Source organism: Antechinus flavipes, chromosome 1 (genome assembly GCF_016432865.1).
Source record: "Antechinus flavipes isolate AdamAnt ecotype Samford, QLD, Australia chromosome 1, AdamAnt_v2, whole genome shotgun sequence".
Lineage (NCBI taxonomy): Eukaryota > Metazoa > Chordata > Mammalia > Dasyuromorphia > Dasyuridae > Antechinus > Antechinus flavipes.
The window spans coordinates 619,176,758-619,194,571 of NC_067398.1; the positions used below are offsets into that span (position 1 = coordinate 619,176,758).

The following is a 17,814-nucleotide window of genomic DNA, read 5'->3' on the forward strand; positions in this document are numbered from 1 at the left end:
TTGTGCTAAAAGAAATAATATGCAGGACGCTCTCAAAACAAACAAACAAACAAACAAAAACCTGGAAAGACTTATATGAACTGATGCAAACTAAAATGAGCAGAATCAGAACATTGTTCATTTAAGATAGTTATTAATGGCTTCTATTTTTTTTTTCAGAATTGCTTATATATAACTGTTGATCAGTTATCTATTGGGAAATAATATATTGTGTTTTTAGTTTCCCTGTGTAGTCTGCATACTGAGCCTTAAATAAGGATAGTGCAAAGATTTTTATTTCCAATTATCAGTTTCCCTCCTTAATCTAATTGCAGTGATTGTGTTTCAAGCTTTTCAATTTTATGTAATTGAAATTATTTTCTCTTCTTTTGATCTATTAAATCCTTTTAAAAGAGTTCCTCCAATCTATAGTTGTAAAAGGTATCTTCTTTTTAAAGAAGTTATATTTTATTTTCCCAAATTACATGTAAAAATAATCCTAACATTTGTTTTTATTTTTAACTTTTTTTATTTCCAAATTCTCTCCCTACCTTCTATCTTTCCCATATTCAGTGATAAGGCAAACAATTTGATATAGGTTATACATGTGTAGTCATGCAAAACATATTTCCATGTTACTCATGTATTGAAGGAAACAGACAAAAATATAAAATAAATATATAAACAAAACAGACAAAAATATAAAATAAAACAAAAACAAAATTAAAAATGCATTTTTCAGTATGCATTTAGACTTAATTAGTTCTTTCTCTGGAGACAGGTAGCATTTTTTATTGTAAGTATTTCGGAACTGTATTGGATCATTGTATCATTGATAATAGGTAAGTCATTTACAGTTAATCACAATATTAAATATATCCCCCAATTATATTTTGGCAAAGAAAACCAGATTAAAATATTCCAATGTTTTACTACTCATTAGCAAGAAATTTGCAAAAGAAATCCAAATTATATCAATAGTTAATGATGGAATGCCTGAGGAAAATCAAGTAGATTAATCAACCATTGATGAGTCTTTATTCTTTAAAAAAAAAAAAAATCTAGACTTACGCTTGAAAATGTCACATAACTGTAGACATGACTTTGGTTGTGGTATGTCATTGTAATAAACATAATGCAAGGAGACATAAAATAAAACAAACTAGAGCTATGTATAACAAAATATCTCCAGAAGCATTGTTATGGGAATATAGAGTAGGAAACAAAATGGATATCTATTGGGAGAATAGCTAAACAACTTATGGTATATGAAGCAATAATGATTAGTTCAGAGAAAAAATTAGAAGACATATGAAAAAATGAAAAAAAACTGAAGAGACAAACTTTTCCAGTTTCAAGTAAGAAAAACCAGGAAAAAACCCAATATTATACATAGAAAGTTTGTAACACACACACACACATATATGTGTGTGTGTGTATATATATATATACATATATATTTTTATATATGTATATATATATACATACATATATACATATGTATAACATCATAGTGACAGTGGCATAAATTTAAATAAAAATAAAAATCTGAATACAGTATTATTATAATTAAGAATTTTTTTCTTAGAGAAGTGGTGAAAAAATGCATGTCTCCTTTCATTGGAGAGACAGGAAATAACACATGTGAAATTTTGCATATGCTTTAAAATGCAGCTGATAGGATGGTTGCTTTTGCTAAATTTGAAAAATATGTTATTTTGTTATAAGGAAGTGATTGCAGGAAGTGGATGGTGGCAGAGGGTGGAGCAAAAGGAGCTCCCAGAAATGAATCTGATATAAGCATAAATGAAAGTTCATAAAAATAGAAGCAAACAATGAAACAATGTCTGAGGATTAGATTGTTGTTGCTGCTGTTTTTCTTATAAATGGCAGACAGTTGTCACATGATAAAGAGTCTACTAAATTTGAATCTTGGATCTGAAATTTATTTTCTATATTGCCTTTGGCAACTTATATGAACATCAGTTTCTTTATCTATAAAGCAAAGATAATGATACCTTCAAAATCTACCTGACAGCTTTTTAAAAAGATACAATGAAAAAAATTCATATAAAACTAGATAAAATGTTAATTATTTTTAAAAATTGTTTTATATAACATTTGAAAGAATTGCCAGTAAATTAAAAGAGAAAGATTGGGGTGGTGATAGAGAATTTCTCAAAGATTTTTTTCCCTTAAGGACATCAACATTTATTTTCTTGAAGAAAGAAAATTCCTTGACCAGCAGGATGAATACAGAGAGGACTGGTGAGACTTACATGAACTGATGCTAAGTGAAATGAGCAGAACCAGGAAATCATTATATACCTCAACAACGATACTGTTTGAGGATCTCTTTGATAAAGAGAGCTAATTCAGTTTCAATTGATCAAGGATGGACAGAAGCAGCTACACCCAAAGAAAGAACACTGGGAAATGAATATAAATGACTTGAATTTTTGTTTTTCTTACCAGGTTATTTATACCTTCTGAATCCAATTCTCCCTGTGCAACAAGAAAACTGTTCAGTTCTGCACACATATATTGTATCTAGGATATACTGTAATCGATTCAATATGTAAAGGACTGCTTGCCGTCTGGGGGAGGGGGCGGAGGGAGGGAGGGGAAAAATCGGAACAGAAGTGAGTGCAAGGGATAATGCTGTAAAAAATTATCCTGGCATGGGTTCTGTCAACAAAAAGTTATTTAAAAAGAAAGAAAGAAAGAAAGAAAATTCCTTTTAGGAAATCAATAATTTGGGGAAAATTTTTATCTTCAGGCAAAGCATATTATATATGAGAGTGTGACCACAGGAACAATTCTATTCCAAGTGATCAAAAAATAAATCTATCTCTTTCTTCCCAGGTACCAGAAATAGGTAAGAAGCAAAAAAAACCTGGAAGTTCTGTATTATTTTCTTTAATTTTTTTCTGGTGAAAATAAATATACTTTTTTAATATTAATGGCCAAACCTATTTTAGCTTTAGAAAAGACACACAAAAGAGTCGCTATGTGAGATTAATAGTTTTTTTTTTTTTTTCCCACTTGGCTGAAAGTTATTTTTGTAGCAGGAAATTGCTGAAACCAATATTACTACCACAATAGCTCTCTCACAAAGTTTTCATAAATCAGGGTCAGAAGTTTTACAAAAGATAATTTTCCTGAATGGCTCCTATAGGTAACATTTCTCCATAGTCTTAGTCTCAATCCTTAGAATATCTTCACTTCTGACCTTTCTTGTGGTTGCCATCTTTCAAACAAATTGAAAATACCTATATCTACACAGGGTCCCCTAGCCAATTAAAAACAACCAACCATACCACAATATGTACAACTGTTCTGAAAGATCATTCATAGATTGCTATTTAGTCTTGATAAATGGAATAGTGATTTGGGGAATAAAATACTGAGGTTCAAGTTTTGTTTTTTTTATTGATTTGTTGTGTGTATCCTTTCATTCTTATCCTCTACCTTTTCCATTCTATATCATACTTCAATTCTTCTTCCATCTTCTACAGTACCTTAGGGGATTCCCATCCCATAATGAATAAAACATCTCTTATTTCTAGACCTCTTCCTTTTACACTTTTTTCTACTGAAATAGAACTGACTTCTCCTAGTTGACACTGCATTTCTTGCTAGTCTCTCTACCTCTAGTTTTACCTTCTTTAATACAATATTCTTAAGGGGAGTCAGAATATTTCTCAGTTTGTTTTCTAGGGATTCCCTTTGCCACAATAATTCAGCAACCACTCTGAAGTATATTATACTAAATATTTTCCCCACAATACAGATGTTATATCTTATTTATTGACTCATATTGTTACTTTCTCTACTTTCTCATGGAATTAGTTTCCATCTGCAAAATGATGCAACTTCAAATAATATCCAAGATCTCCTCAGATTTCAGGACCTATTCCTCTATTTGACTTTAATCATTTATGGAAATAATCACACTACTGGACTTCAACAAAATGTACATATTCCATTTCCAAGAAAAATATACATATTCATTTTCCCATAATTTTTTATCATTTTACTATTCCCTATTGCTCACCTCTCCTAAAACTATTATTTATCCTTGTTGTGTCCTCCCAATCCAATATGCTTCAATTTTCTCTCATGCCATTATCTCTGCTTTGACTTTAGTTTCTTTCTTTTCTATTACTGAACTCTATAGATAAACACTTCAACTCCACACTGTCCTCTGCTTTCAAATTCCTTGCCCAATTGTTTTATTACTGCTAATTCCTTGACAAATTCATACTTTCATTAGTGGAAAGGTACTAGAAGTGAGATTTGAGTTGATATTTGAAGGAATCTAGAAAAACAAAGATGTGGGAGTAGAATGGAGAACATTTTAGGTAGTGCACTCAGTTGGTATAAAAGCACACAAATGATAGTATGCTTTGCAATGAATTGGAGTGTTAAATATGTAGAGAGATGGTGGTCAAAGAAAAATTCATAAGTGGTGTAGAGGATCAAGTACTATTCTTACTTGCCTACCATGACCAAGGAGTTGGGAAGTATAAATAAAAGTAAGACCAATGCAAAAAACATGGCAAGGAAAACAAAAGCATTAGAAGAGAAACATTTTTTTTTTCAGCAACTGTCTGAGGACTGAAGGAAAAAGTAAAGCCATAGTTTTAAGGCAAAAACATTGTCAGTCATAAAACAAATATTATTGAGGCATATTATAAAAGCTGAACAGACTCGAGCTTCTTTTCCTATTATCAACTGTACAATAGACATTGCAAAATGAAAGTTCTAGAGATACCTCAAACACACTATATACAAAATAGAATTCATCATCTTTCCACCCAAGCCAACTTCCCTGTTTAAGATTTTTATTTCTGTTATTTCTGCATCTCAGATTTATAATCCATCATCTCATTATTGTCTTTCTCCCTTGATCTGGGAGTTCTGAACTTTGGCTATTATATTTCTATGAATTTTCATTTTAAGATCTCTTTCAAAGGTGATCAGGGGATTCTTTCAATTTCTATTTTACTATCTAGTTCTAAAATATCAGGATAATTTTCTTTGATAATTTCCTGATATCCAGGCTCTTTTCTTATCATGATCTCCAGGTAGACCAGTAATTTTAAAATTATCTTTCCTGAAACTATTTTCTAGGTCAGTTGTCTTTCCAACATAATTCATTTTTTTTCCTTTTATAATTATGTTGGTTTTGCTTTATTATATCTTGATTTCTCATAAAGTTATTAGCTTTCATTTGCTCAAGTCTAACTTATAAGAAGTTATATTCCTCAGTGAGCTAGCTTTTGTGCCTCCTTTCACATTTGACCAATTTTTGTTTTTTAAGGAATTCTTTTCCTCATTAGTTTTTTGTATTGTTTTTTGCACCACTCTCAATTCTTTCCCTAATTTTTGTTTTATCTCTCTTATTTGATTTCAAAATCCCTTTTGAGCTCTTCCATTGCTTAAGACCAAATTTTATTTTTCTTGGAGGATTTGGATGTTATCTTCTGAATGTGTGTTTTTATCTTCCTTATCACCCTGGTAACTTTCTATGGTCAGAAATATTTTTGTTGTCTGCTCATTTTCCTGGCCTATCACTTGGCTTTTAACTCTTTGTTAAAGTAGGGGTCTATTTCCAGGATGAAGAGTGCATTGTCCTAAGCTTCAGATATTTTGTGCAGATGTTTTCAGAAATCCTTCTAGGGACCTGATCACAAGCACTCTTTTCTGCCATGGAACTGTTAAGAATGTCCCCACTCCACTATAGCAATAAAATATAGTATGCTAAAGCAACAAAGTCCTTCCTCAGTGCTAGTAAAGAGATCTCCTCTTCCTGAGGCCTCAGGAAATTGTCATAGTCACTACTGCCCATGTCCAGTATTGGTATACTGTTTTCCCAAGGCGCTCTCACCCTACTGAGAAACATTTTTTTGTGACCTTCCAAGTCATCTTTGATGTCTCTAGGCTGAGAGGTCTAGAAACAGCTAGTGCTGCTGCTGATTTAGAGGTTCTGCTTTGCTGGCACTAGTGCCAGAGTTGGGAGGTCTGGAAGCCACCAGCCCTGTTTCAAATTCAGAGATTCCTAGATCTATTACTACTTTACTGGAGTGGCACTGGAGTGGGGTCAGGGCTGGGGTTGGGATCAGGACTATATTGGCATAGCCTGCGTTGGAATTATACACTGAACTTCCACCCAGGTTCCACAGACCTTTTCTACTGATCTTCTAAGTTGTTTTCAGGTGGAAAACGTTCTACGTCATCTTTTTGGGTGTTCTGATGCTCTAAAATTTGTTTAGAATTATTATTTAGAGGAATTTGGAGTAAGTTGGGGGAAAAGTTGGGTGAGTTCCTGCTTTTACTCTACCATCTTGACTCTTCCTCTAGTTTGCTACTATTACATGTGTATCTATTTTTATTAAATTTCATCTTCTAGTTTCAGCTGCCTCCATTAAATTTTACTCTAGGAGTCTACTCACATTATGGGAGTGACCCTGACTTCTTAGAAAGTTTGTCAATCAATTAATGCGTGAATGAATGAAAAATCCATTGAATGCTTACTATGGTGTATTGTAGTAAGCACCAAACCAAAAGCAAGAATAGTCCTTGATTTCAAAGAGCTTATATTATAATGGTGGGAAATAATATGTATGGGGAGTAATAGGTATATAAAGGAACTTTGGTGCAGAAAATTATGGAGATAGTGAATAATAATATAGGAGATTACATAGACATACCTCATTCATGAACAATGACAGAGTTGATTTGATCAAAATGATTCTAGACTAGTGTTGAAGGGGTATAGTGATGAATGGTACTCTCAAAGTGACAAGGCTTTGGGGTAAAGATATGGAGGAAGAGGTGATGAGAGAGGAGGAAAAGAAATGAAGCATGGCTGGGTCTTTCTCAAAAGTAGTGCTACAGAAATGACAGGGCCAAGCTGGAGAGGAAGACCTCAGGGCTGAACTTCCTTCACGTGCTAATACATTATATCTTATAAAGTTATTGATAAAGAAGCTTTGCAAGAGGTGGGCAAATAAAAAGGAGTGGGCTGATGGAGGGAGCATGAGCTTTGGTAGGTTTTACTGGACTAGATAGGTTTTAGGTAACATTTTTAGAATTGATCCATTCATTGTTTTCTGAAACAAAGTTTCAACATCTTAATGACAATATTCTACTGGTATTATTGCACAAAGATATTACAATCTTTGAGGAAATAAAAATGAGTACCACTTATAAGTTAAAGGAGAAGTACATGATAGATATGAACAAGCTGCCATATGGAACAAATAAGGAATTATGATGAACAAAAGTAGAGGATGTAATCAAGGAAATATATGATTTGAAAGGAGATGGAATAGTCATAAAACAAAAATGAGAGGTTTCTGATGTTTTTTGTACTCCACTAGTGCATTGTGTTGTCAAGAGAAAGTAAGGAAATCTCCCTTCATTGGGTTAACTCCGTGTGATAAACTAGTGGAAGGATATAGACAGGAGTCACATGATGGGAAAGCATGGATGAATTTGAGGTTACATTGTTAGAGGGAATAACTGTATCATTGAAATCACAGATCCATGTAAATATCTGAATACTTATGTTTCAGTCAAACATTATAGGTAACTAGTGAATCCCTATTGTCTCCTGAATAAAATATAAACTTTTGTGTTTGGTTTTTGAAGGACTTTACAATCAACCTTCTTTTCCAGCTTTGTTATATATTTCTCCCTTTCCTTCCTTCTACATTCTAGACACATTGGCTGCCTGGCTGGTTCTACACAAGAAGATCTTCATGTTTTCACACTGGTCATCTCCCATGCCCAACATGTTCTTCCTCATTTCCACTACTTACAGTCCCTCATTTCCTCCAAGATTTAGTCCAAGCACTATCTGAACTATATGAACTCTTTCCTGAACCTCACAAATTTAGGTGCTATGCCCCCTTAAAATAATTCATATTTATTGTGAAAACAATACTTGTAAAATATTATAAAAAGTAAGCATATACCTGATAATAAAATTTTTAAAATTCATGTTAACACTTTAAAGTTTGCAAAACATTTTAAATGCATTAACTTGTTTATCAGTGCCAACTAAAATGCCTAAGAGAGGTGAAATAAGAATATTAAAAGATACACACATACACACACACACACACATATATATATATGCATGTATATGCATATAAGTATAAATATACTAATATATACATAAAAATACACACACACACACACACACAGAGTGAAAAAGCCATACCCTGGCAACAGATGTATATAGAATGTGAGTGATAGTAAGGAATGAAGATGACACCTTTATCAAAAACCTGAGGGACTGGCAGGATGGTTGTGTCCTTGATAGTAAAGATTGTTTGGAAGTGGGGAAGGTTTAGGGAGAAAGATAATTTCAGTTTTAAACATGTTAAGTTTAAGATATCTATTGGACATCCAGTTTAAGATATCTGAAAAGTAATTGAAAATGTGAGATTAGAATTAGCAAAGATATTAGAACATGATGGGTAGATTTGAGAATCATCAGCATAGAGCAAATGTTTATCTGGGATTTTAAAATTATTTATTTAAAACTTAAATAGAAAATAGAAAAATAACAACAACAACAAAAATTGCCATGTGTATGACAACACAAGAGAGGATTCAAAATATCAGACGTTAAATTTCATTTCAATAAAACATATAATAAATATTATCTGTTGTGTTCAGAGCTGTCCATTTTCTTTTTCTTTTTTTTTTTTTTTTTTGCTTCCTTAGAGGTTTTTTTTGTCCTCTGTTAGGTCTTTGTTTTAACTTTATTTTATTTCTTTTTACTTCCTTCACCTCCCCCAAATAGGCTATAATTAAGCATATATATATACATATATATATATATATATATATGCACATATATATATATATATATATACACAAATACATCACACATATATACATATATATATATATACACATACATTCATTTATATGTGTAATGCCATATTATGCTTGTTTGTCCTCTGTTTTTCCAAAAGTAGATAACATCATGCTTCATAAGTCCAAATCTCTTCATGTTTTTCTAAATCTATCAAGTCATCATTTCTTATTCTTCAGCAATATTCCAACCTTATACAATCTAACCATTTTGAGTAACCTAAAACAATATCGATTTATATGGTTGACATATATTTTAATTTCCCTATTTTTTGATTGTTTATTTTAGTTTTAACTTTGTCTTAGATCAATGATCACTCATCCATTTTTTCTAATAAATTCTACTCCTGATCATTATTTTATTTGTATAAATTTTCTTATTTTCAATCCGTGATGTGTCCTCCGCTTTATTTTTACCCATTATACTGCCTTGGTATTACTTAATGTACAATGCCTCCAAGGATGTCTCCCCAAATCTTTTCCCTGACTCTTGATCCCATTCTTTTTAATCTATACCTTATCTTATTTCCATTAATCAAAACACACTTCTATACACCCCTTAGATTCATGATTTTAGATATATGTATTCTTCTAGATATATATGCATTCTTTCCTCTTTAACTCATTCCTGAAGTGTTGGATTCCAGAAATACTAGCCTTCCTCCTCCATCTGAATTCTATATCTGTTCTTGCTATCATATCTTATAATATAATTATTCTTTTTTTACCTTTTCCTGTATATTTTTGCCTTTTATAATCATATCATATTCATCTCTATTTAAAATTTCCTTGTATAAAACCTAAATAATGTTTTCATTGAGTCCCTTGAAATTAGCCTTTGTTGTTTATCTTATATTTCTTTTGGATCTTATATGTCAAATTTTCTGTTAATTTCAGGTCTTTTGCAAAAAATTCCTGAAAATCTGGCAATTCATTAAGTATCCTTTTTCCATTCAGAATTATGCTTAACTTTGTTGGGTATGATATTTTCAGCTGCAACTCTAATTCTTTTGCTCTTCTAGTATATAGTTTTTTTTTTTTAAGACCTGTGATCTTTTCATATGGCTGCTGCTAATTTTTGTGTGTTTCTAATTGTGATTCCATGACTCCACTGTATTTGAATTTTTTATTGTTACTCATAATATTTTTTCCTTGATCACCTGGAGATTTGAGAATTTGGCTATGATGTTCTTATAGGTTTTCATCATTGGATATCTTTCAGGTGGTGATTGGTGGGTTTTTTTCCTATTTCTACTTCCCCTCTTGTTCTAGTGCTTCAGGACAATTTTCTTTTATTATTTCTTGAATTATTGTATCAAGATACTTTTTTGATTAAAACTTTCAGATAGTCTGATTATTCTGTTTTCTCTTCTTGATATGTTCTCCAAATCTATTGTTTTTCTTGTGATATGTTTCATATGCTTTTTTTTTTCATTCTTTATAGCTTATTTTATTATTTATTGGGCTCATAACTTTTTTTCTGGCTTCTCCTTGACCAATTCTACATTTCAAGAAGTCAATACTCCCTATCCTCTTTAAGATTCTGGATCTCCCTTTTCCCCCTATCTTTTTTGGAAAGCTTGAATTTTTTTCTATTTTTGGTTAGCTCAAATATTATTTTGTTTCTAAATTCTTGATTTTTTAAATAGGATTTTAATTGTCACTTGTTCATATTTTTATTATAAAATTCTAGTATGCAATATTGCAAATGTTTCACTTAATAATAATATCATTATTATGGCTAGCATTTATATAGTGGCAATTATGTACCAGGTGGGCACTGTGCTTAGTACTTAGCAAATATATCATTTAATCCTTTTGACAATCTTATTATTATTATCCCATTATGCCAGTTAAGAAAACAGTCAAGCACAGGTAAGAATGTGTACATGTGTGTAGACACATATTTATATAGAGATATATGTGTTGTGTGAAAAATTATTTTTTAAAAGTAGCAGAACTGATATTTGAGCCAATGTCCTTTGACTCTATATCTTAAAGCCTTTGCTGTACTATATTTTTGCTCAACAAAATTATATTATCTACATTCTAAGTTCTATTGTTTTAGAGGCTGAGTGGAAGTGCTATCCCTTTTTTTTGAAAGATAACTATATTTTAAACTATAGGATGGCATACAAAAAAAATAAACTTTGAATTTGGACACAGAGAATCTCTGTTTCAAACCTCAGTTGTGTTACTCACTAACGGCCAGTGTGACATTGGGCTAGTATATAAATTCTCCGTGTTCAGCTTTCTTCATTTGTAAAATGATAGCATTAGAGATCATTCAAGCTAGATGACTGTTAAATTCTCTTCTGGTTCAAATCTTATAAACACTATTATTGAAACAATGCCATTGCCTTAGTTAGTCAGATGAATCATTAAGTACTTTTATAGAGTCTATTTTTCTGGTTTGAAGCTGATTGTGGAATGGTACATTATTAAGCCACCTACGTCTTTATTCAAAATATCTAAGTGTCAGTTGATAATTACAATATTGTCAAGGATGGTTATGCAGAAACTCTCCTTAACGCCATGGATGATCCAAATAGTTTATTGTGAATCAGGATACTGGTGAAATAGGAAGGTTTGAACTAACTTCCCCCTTTCCACTCCCACAGCAGAAATTAGGACTATTATGAGCCTCCAAGTTATCACTTATCTGAGCAGCTTGCTTTATCTTTGCTCCAGGGTGAATTGATCTAGGATCCAGTTTGAGTCTTCAGGCAAAAAATATATAAGGCCAGTTCTAAGAATCTGTCATGCAATAAGGCTTTGTTCTGTCATAGAATTTCCTTAACCTTCTAGCCAGAACTTTTGACTTCCTTTGAACTGTTTCTTTGGAGGTATTTGAAGATGGTTTTATTGAAAGCATTGTTTATCAAAACCCTGAGGCTCTGAGTGACCCATTATTTCCAATATTGAGACATAGGTCTTGCCAAAAGAACCAACATTCTCTGAATTCATTCTTTAGGCCCAGGAGAGATGCTCAATGCTTATAAAATACTAACTTTTTGTCATTTCCCCCAGAAAATGGATATCACATCTTCATAATCCTAAATGTAGAACTATTACTGATTCCAAGGGAAGAAATAGTCATGTAGCTACTAAAATGTTTACCAGATATTAATTTTGAAGGCAATTCAGCTCCATCATGCATTCATATGTCATTTATATTCTGCCTCATTAAAACAATTGTCAATACTGCTAATTTCATTTTCACATATCTTAAGTGTGGCCCTTTTCCCACACTTTAAGGCAAACTCATAACTTCCTCTTTAAAAACATTTCATTGTTTTAATCAACTAAGATTCAACTTCTTATCCTCTCATCTCATCCAGCCCCAGTTGAAAATACAAGAAAAATAATTTCTTTTATAAACCTGTATAGTCAATAAAAATACATTTCTACAACAAATTGGCCATGTTGAAAAAAATTAAATTATCTCACTATACACTCTGAGTCCTTCACTTCTCTAAGTGCTTTGGAATCCTGACTGGTCACCTTACTGATAAAAATTCAGCCTAATATTATTCCATTAAATTTATATTCTAAAACTTGTTCATCTTTACTATGCTCCACTCTTTTTTCTGAGGAGACAGACATTTCCTTCTGACCTTCTAAGTTGTCTTTGGCTGGAAAATTGTTTCTCCTTTTGTAGGTTCTGCCTCTCCAGAATTTGTTTTGAGACATAACTTAAAGATATTCAGAGGGGTGACCAAATCTTTTTTTTTTTTTTTTTTTTTTGGTGACTTGCCAAAGTGACTTTTAGTGACTTTTTTTTAAAGTGACTTGTCCAAGGTAACCAGCTAGTAAGTCTAAAGTGTTTGAGGCTGGATTTGAATTCAGTTCCTCCAGATTCCAGGGGCAGTGCTCTTTCCACTGCACTATCTAGCTGTCTACATATGACCAATTCTTGAAGAAACTATGCTTACACTTTGTAATCATATGTCCTGTAACCATCTTTTAATGATCCACTCTAAACTATCTCCATGAACAGAGATCAAGATCACATTGGTTTATAATTTGTAGACTTTGTTCTATTTTTTTTTTCAGTTCTATGGTAACTCTACTATTCCCCACTATTTTTCTACTACATCACTGATATTGTTGTAACAATTAATTCTTCCAGTTCTTTTGATAGTAGTGGATGGAGTTTATTTATATGAAGGCTGGTTGTTTAATCTAGAAAAGAGATGATTTGATAGGTCACAGACACTGTCTTCCATTTTTGAAAGTTTGTTCTGACTCCAAGGAGCATAAGTAAGACCAATGAGTTAGGTAGAATTTAGCCTCTTATGAAGAGTAATTTCATGAGGTTCAGAGCTACCCCAAAGTGGAATAGACTTCCTTATGAGGGATGGAGTAAACCATCTCTGGAAGTATTTAAGCAGCAGCCGGATGATGACTTTTGAGGGATTTTGTCAAGGGAAATAATTTAGCAACAGAACAGTTTTTGTAGTGCAGTCAAATATTCAGAGGAAGTTCTTTTGTAGAAAATATTAATGAAGATCACTAGCTGATTCTCAGGAGATTAGGGCCTACTGAATCCTGATTTAATATTAGCATCATTATAGCAGAGGCAACAGAAGAGGGGATTAGCAGCAGGATGTGCTGTGACATTAAGTCTCAAATGATGATCCAATTAGGTATTCTTTTAATGATCAGAATATTACATCCAGATATCCATCAGATACCATATCTTGAATCATCAAAGCATCTTTCTAATGCTTAAACGTGCAATTAACTCTGATTATGCTTTTGCTTATAACTGATACTCTGCATTGTCCAAATAGTTAATCCTAGGTTAGTTTTAGTATGTGTGGTAAGCTGACATTCTTTTATTTTTTTCATTTTTCAAGCACTCCTGAAGAAGCAAGTAATATTTTAGTATCAAAAGCACTAACATTTTAGTTGTAACCTCTGAACTTGACATTATCTGAGCAAACATTTCGATTTTGTTCATCAAAATACTTCATTTTTCTAGATGGACTTAGAATTATTGTTTCACTGCAAGGTTTCCAACCAGGAAGGCAGACCTCCATATTTGTTAATATAGGGGAATACTTGGAATAAATGTGGTGTTTCATCTAGTGATTTACCAACAGGAAGGTCATTCATTGTAATATGTCATAGGATTTGTTTATCATCAATAACTAAAAGGACTTTAGTCCTCCAGATAACTCCATAATCTTTTGAAATTTGGCTTGTCAAATATAAAAGAAGTAGAATCTTTATTAGCCCAAGGCCTCCTTGTTTCTGAGAGGTATAATCCATGCTAAATGGGTAAACTGTGGATCAATGGAGCATGCAACCACTTCCACTATTTATGGGATTCTTCAATTCTGTCACCAAAAATGATAATTTAAGCAGGACACACAAAATTGAAGTCAAGTATATAGAAGAAGAAAACCAAATATTTCCCTTGATAATCAGTTAATTTGGGCTCCTTAAATTCTCCATTTATCACAGGTGTCCTTCCCAATAAAGTACTGACTTCAAAATTTTGTCTTTGTTGAGGTGCAGGGGATGGTCCGACACTGGCATGCAGGTGTCTCCTCCTGGGTATGCTTGAGGCATAGAAGTGGTACTTGGACTTGGGGGCCCAGTCTGGTGCTACTCAGCAAGCTACTTGGCCACCTAACCCCTTATGAATGCAGTTGGTAACTTTAGCACCAAGAGTAGCAGTGTAGACTCCATCAGCCTGCCTACGGTTGCTCAGCCAATTGAATCAGCCTAACTCCTCCAAAACCACCCAGGGAAAGCAGCTCTACGTGCCTAATTTCCATCCAGCCCTTTTGGATGCAGGGCTGGGAATTGCAAACAAAACAGTTATGCTCTGTGTCTGGATAGAAGTAAACAATTTGGAAGGTAGGTTCTTATGGCTACTGAACAATGAATTAATTTAATTGTTAGATCTTGAGCTGGAAGTGACTTTAGAAATTATCTAGTTGAAGATTCTCATTTTACAGATGGGGAAACTGGAGGTAGGAAAGCAGTGAATCCAGATCTTCTGATCTTCTGATTTCCATATTAGTATTTCTTCCATTATACTTTTTGAATCCAATTTAATAAATACTGTGCAAGCAACTGCTGGAAATATTTGGCTAAATAAAAGTGTGGGTTGATTTGTATCAAAGACAGAATATATAACTAGCAGGAAACATAGAGGACAAATAGTCCTATTACTTCATTGTGCAGGTGAGGAAATTTAGTCAAGGGCAGATAAGAATCTATTATGTAAACACATAAAATTAATGACTATCCAAGCTAGGATTCAAACCCAAGTCACTTAACTCAAAAGTCAGTCACTAAAACATGTGGAAAATGTTAAACTAGTAATCATGGTACTTAAATGGACTTTTCAACCTGTTCAAGAGCCTGCACTGATAATATTCTCTGAGAAGAGTATTTTAAGAATGACTTTGTGAAGAAATGATCCAAGATGTTTAAATCACAAAGAGGGGGACATGAGGAGGGAACTCATCTCCCTGAAAACTCCTCTCATTTGTAACCTGGGCCTAGAGAGATTTATTTGCTCACTAGGTTTCATCTCAGCCTTGAATCTAAAATATTCTTGGGAAACTGAGGACACAAGATGTAAACAAAGACAAAGTTTGAGATTATTATTGTTTCACTGCAAGGTTTCCAACCAGGATGGCAGACCTCCATATTTGTTAATATAGGGGAATACTTGGAGTAAATGTGGTGTTTCATCTAGTGATTTACCAACAGGAAGGTCATTCATTGTAATATGTCATAGGATTTGTTTATCATCAATAACTAAAAGGACTTTAGTCCTCCAGATAACTCCATAATCTTTTGAAATTTGGCTTGTCAAATATAAAAGAAGTAGAATCTTTATTAGCCCAAGGCCTCCTTGTTTCTGAGAGGTATAATCCATGCTAAATGGGTAAACTGTGGATCAATGGAGCATGCAACCACTTCCACTATTTATGGGATTCTTCAATTCTGTCACCAAAAATGATAATTTAAGCAGGACACACAAAATTGAAGTCAAGTATATAGAAGAAGAAAACCAAATATTTCCCTTGATAATCAGTTAATTTGGGCTCCTTAAATTCTCCATTTATCACAGGTGTCCTTCCCAATAAAGTACTGACTTCAAAATTTTGTCTTTGTTGAGGTGCAGGGGATGGTCCGACACTGGCATGCAGGTGTCTCCTCCTGGGTATGCTTGAGGCATAGAAGTGGTACTTGGACTTGGGGGCCCAGTCTGGTGCTACTCAGCAAGCTACTTGGCCACCTAACCCCTTATGAATGCAGTTGGTAACTTTAGCACCAAGAGTAGCAGTGTAGACTCCATCAGCCTGCCTACGGTTGCTCAGCCAATTGAATCAGCCTAACTCCTCCAAAACCACCCAGGGAAAGCAGCTCTACGTGCCTAATTTCCATCCAGCCCTTTTGGATGCAGGGCTGGGAATTGCAAACAAAACAGTTATGCTCTGTGTCTGGATAGAAGTAAACAATTTGGAAGGTAGGTTCTTATGGCTACTGAACAATGAATTAATTTAATTGTTAACTTCAGATCTTAGATCTTGAGCTGGAAGTGACTTTAGAAATTATCTAGTTGAAGATTCTCATTTTACAGATGGGGAAACTGGAGGTAGGAAAGCAGTGAATCCAGATCTTCTGATCTTCTGATTTCCATATTAGTATTTCTTCCATTATACTTTTTGAATCCAATTTAATAAATACTGTGCAAGCAACTGCTGGAAATATTTGGCTAAATAAAAGTGTGGGTTGATTTGTATCAAAGACAGAATATATAACTAGCAGGAAACATAGAGGACAAATAGTCCTATTACTTCATTGTGCAGGTGAGGAAATTTAGTCAAGGGCAGATAAGAATCTATTATGTAAACACATAAAATTAATGACTATCCAAGCTAGGATTCAAACCCAAGTCACTTAACTCAAAAGTCAGTCACTAAAACATGTGGAAAATGTTAAACTAGTAATCATGGTACTTAAATGGACTTTTCAACCTGTTCAAGAGCCTGCACTGATAATATTCTCTGAGAAGAGTATTTTAAGAATGACTTTGTGAAGAAATGATCCAAGATGTTTAAATCACAAAGAGGGGGACATGAGGAGGGAACTCATCTCCCTGAAAACTCCTCTCATTTGTAACCTGGGCCTAGAGAGATTTATTTGCTCACTAGGTTTCATCTCAGCCTTGAATCTAAAATATTCTTGGGAAACTGAGGACACAAGATGTAAACAAAGACAAAGTTTGAGATTATTATTTTTTTCTCAGAGGGCAACTTCTGGAAGAATATGGGAAATTTACAAAAAAAAATTAAAAAATTAGCTCAAGCCTAGGATATAGTTCTAATGAGCCAGAATAAAGAGGAAGATTAGATAGTTCTTGTCAATGATCTCCAGAAATGCTTGATAAGACTATAAGATCTTTGGATTTGTGTCCTGGAAGAGACTATATAATTTTACCTGCTCATTTTAAAGATCAATAAAGTGGTAAAAGTCACTTAGCCACCATCATACATGTAAGTACTACAACAGATATTTGAACTCAGGACTTTTATCAAGATCCAATGTTCCTTCCTTATATAATAGTTTCTTACCTGATACCTTGGAGAAATGCCTTCTTATTTATTGAAGTTTTTCCCTGCATGTATTTATTTGCTTATGATATGTAATAAACTTTTTTTTTAAATTTTCAAAAGTAGAGGGGAAAAAGAAACATAGAACTTCATGTAATGGGGTAGGGCAGACTATTACTGTGAGGAGAGGTAATTATATAGATAAATAAGAAATGGACACCATTGAGTCAAATTCTGAGATTTTGAGGAAGAGAACCAATTGTGTAGAAAAGCAGAGCAAGATTCGGGCCTTATGGCAAAGGGAGTACACTTGTTGCCTTTGAAGGACTCTATGTTGTAATATTTTTGATCTTGG

The 17,814-nt window shown here is 33.2% G+C and overlaps 2 pseudogenes; both read right to left on the reverse strand.

Annotated features, from left to right (window-relative positions):
• Positions 1–13,784: 13,784 nt before the first annotated feature.
• Positions 13,785–15,427, reverse strand: LOC127547710 (peroxiredoxin-4-like; annotated as a pseudogene).
• On the reverse strand, positions 15,424–16,081 carry LOC127547719 (peroxiredoxin-4-like; annotated as a pseudogene).
• Between the last annotated feature and the right edge of the window lie 1,733 nt (positions 16,082–17,814).